This window comes from Cynara cardunculus (genome assembly GCF_001531365.2).
Source record: "Cynara cardunculus var. scolymus isolate 2C chromosome LG 14, CcrdV1, whole genome shotgun sequence".
Taxonomy (NCBI): Eukaryota; Viridiplantae; Streptophyta; class Magnoliopsida; order Asterales; family Asteraceae; genus Cynara; species Cynara cardunculus.
In genome coordinates this window covers 6145135-6148492 of record NC_037541.1, presented here as the reverse complement: position 1 = coordinate 6148492, position 3358 = coordinate 6145135, and positions in this window count along the sequence as shown.

Sequence of the window (3358 nt, the reverse complement as noted above, 5' to 3'; positions counted from 1 at the left end):
TAGCAATAATGTGCACAAATTTTGCCAATCACTGGGATGAATATACAATCAAAGTTATATATCAAAGTAAATTAAAAGGGTACACGCGTAATGCAACGAGATACATCTTCATTTTAATATTTCGTTTTATTTTTTGTATCAATTGATATAATACTGTTTATGTGGTTTTGAGAAATATAATGTTTTTACTTTTGAATAAAAATAAATTTGAAGACATCAAAAAAGTTTGAAAAAGTATATCGATATTAATATTTTATTAACTATTTTAAAGTTCTCGTTTTTTTACAATTTTTTTAATTCAACTTTTTATTGCAATTTAATTTAGGTTAAATAGTGAATTAATTTATTTTTGGTTTAACAATAAAAATTTTCTAAAGATAATATCTTGTATGTGATTATGTTTATCTAGAGTTAGTTATACGAATTCAAAATGAAGCTTTAATAAGTTATACTTACACACAATTTTCTAATATTAAATTTAAAGTAATATGCATTAACACACAGTACTTCATGCATAAAGAATGTTTTTTTAGAGTTTTTGTTAAATGTTTTATAATATAGTATGGATATATATTTCCTAATAAATTATTTATTTTATGATATTTTATTTTCTATAATAACGAAAATAGTTTATACGTATATTAAATTTAAATGCTTATTCAATATTATATATTTTTTTTCAAACGAATATAACGTGTAATTTAGTTAGTAAAAAAATAGAAAATTTTATCTAAATAATATTTATTTTTTTATATTATATCTTTTTCGAAAATGAAGATGGTTTGTACCGCAAATTATATTATAAAAGAACAATGTTTATATTCAATTCTTATATTGCAAACATATTTTTTAAAGAAATTTGAAATAGGTGAAATTTGACATATTTTTATTAATAATTACTTATAAATCAAGCAAATTCGAGAACTATGAGATTTGAAATCGACATTTTAAAATTATAGACCATTTACAAATATTAAGTTTTTTTTTTTCTTCAATACCGTATACCAACCAATTATAATTGGTATGTAAAATCTTATATCATGTACCAACTAATCATACATCGTACCATCTTTTTTTAGTTGATACATATTAATACTGGTTTGTAAGAATTTCAAGTTACATATCTGAATACTTACAATTTTGTTGAAATTTGAAGTGACACTGGCTTTGAGTTTATGGATAACATATGTCATGTCAAAAAGTTTCAATTGTAAATAATAAAAATTGCTCAAACAAAAAAAAGTTAAACTTATGATGTTTAATATTTCAACACATAAAAAATACAAAAACTAACAAACAATTAAATAAGTCGGTAACATTATATTGTACCATCTTGATTTCAATATCATGTATCAAGGTTTTTATTGGTAACGGTATTACCAACTGTAAGTAATTGATACCGATTAACGTGACATCAATTTAATTGTTACGATCTGTACACATATTGGTTGGTTTTGTTTAATATAAAACTATCATCAGTACAAATATATCATCTAAGGTAAAAACAAAACAAAATAAACCACAAGGGTGGTGCATGACTGGTTTGAGTTTGGTTCCAAACATCAAAAGTACCAGAAGGTCTCAGGTTCAAATCTAAGAAAAAATAAAAATCCTTTGTGGCCACGGAGGTTTAAATGTGGTGACTCCGAACTATCTACAAAGCAGATGGTAGCCCTGGGATTAGTCGGCTCATATAACATGTTGGATGTCCCAGTTAATAAAAAAAATATACATGCATTTTCCACATGGAATATATTCCCAAGTGAATCTTTATTGGCCGGTTGGAAGGAGTACTATGTATGTATTTACCCTTAAATGGTAGCATGAGGAATAAGTGGATATCCAAAAAAACCATAATTGGAAAGTGGGAGGTGTGAGAGAGAGAGAGAGAGAGAGGAGAGAGAGGGGGGGAGAGAGAGAGATGGAGAGAGAGATAGGGGGAGAGAGAGAGGGAGAGAGAGAGAGAGAGGGGGAGAGAGAGAGAGACAAAATGCAAGAAAATAATGTGAAACACACGAAAGAATGTCAAATATATAAAATGAAGAATAAATGGATATGTAGTTATAAACAAAAGGAAAAAAGTGTTGATGGTAGCATTATGTGTCATCATCAAATTGTGATCGCAAAATGATTGTCAAGTCCACACGTATCGTTTGAAGAGACCCATTTAGTATTATTTCCCACCTAACGTTTTTATCAAATTTTATGTCGTAATTAGCTTTGTACGTGGCAAAATTGAGCCGTTAGACGACGACTAAAAACTGATGTTGATATGTAATTAAATACGAGTCGGGTTCAATTGACCTACCGAACCTCTTTGAATTTCGTAAACACCAATTTTTATATGACTATGAATAGCTAATGCTCGACGTTGTGTGAATTTGTTTTTATCGACTATTTTTATAAATATGGAATATGTTGTAACTCCATATGCAAGAATTTATTTTATATAAAGATTTGTTTTGAACGTATTTAATTAATAGCGTTATAAAATTTGTTAGATGTGTGATGAAAATTATTAGTAATAACCGTAGTTTAAATATTAATATATAATATTAATGGAATTGTTTAAAATAAATCAATATAAATAATTACATAAAATTAAAAAATAAATCAAAAACCACCAATGTAGTGGAAGTTTTCAGACTCAACTCTATAATAAATTAAAGTTATAAGTATTTAGATTTAGAATAACTAGAAGGGTGTTCGTGCAATGTAACAAGATATATCTTAATTTTAATGTATTGTTTTATTCTGTCCTTGTAGATGTTTTAATACAGTTTTTATGTGGTTATATTTTTAAATAAAATATAAATTTGATGATGTCATAAAATTTCGAAAAATATATCAATATTAGTATTAAATTAACTATTTAAAAGTTTTTGTTTTTCGTGTACTTTCTTTAATTCAATTCATTATAATTTAATTTAGATTTGATAACAGAATAATTTATTTTTGATTTAATAATATATAATTTTTTATAAGAATAATAATTAAATATCTGTTAAAACTCAATGATTATTTTAATTATAATTTAGATTTTTTAAATTTAAAATGAAACGTTTATCTTGTATTTGACTATAATTATCTACAGTTAATTACACGAATTCAAACATGAAGTTTTAATAAGTTGTACTTACGCACACTTTGTTTGTAACCTTGAATTTTAAGTAATATGTATCAATAAACAATACTTCAAGCATAAAAAATGATTTTCAAGAGTTTTTATCAAATGTTTTATAATATAGTATAAATATTCTATTGTTTTAAAATCTAGAAATAATATATATACAAAATATACCAATAATTACATATTCAAATATTTGTATTATCAGTAAAATAGACAATTAAAATCATC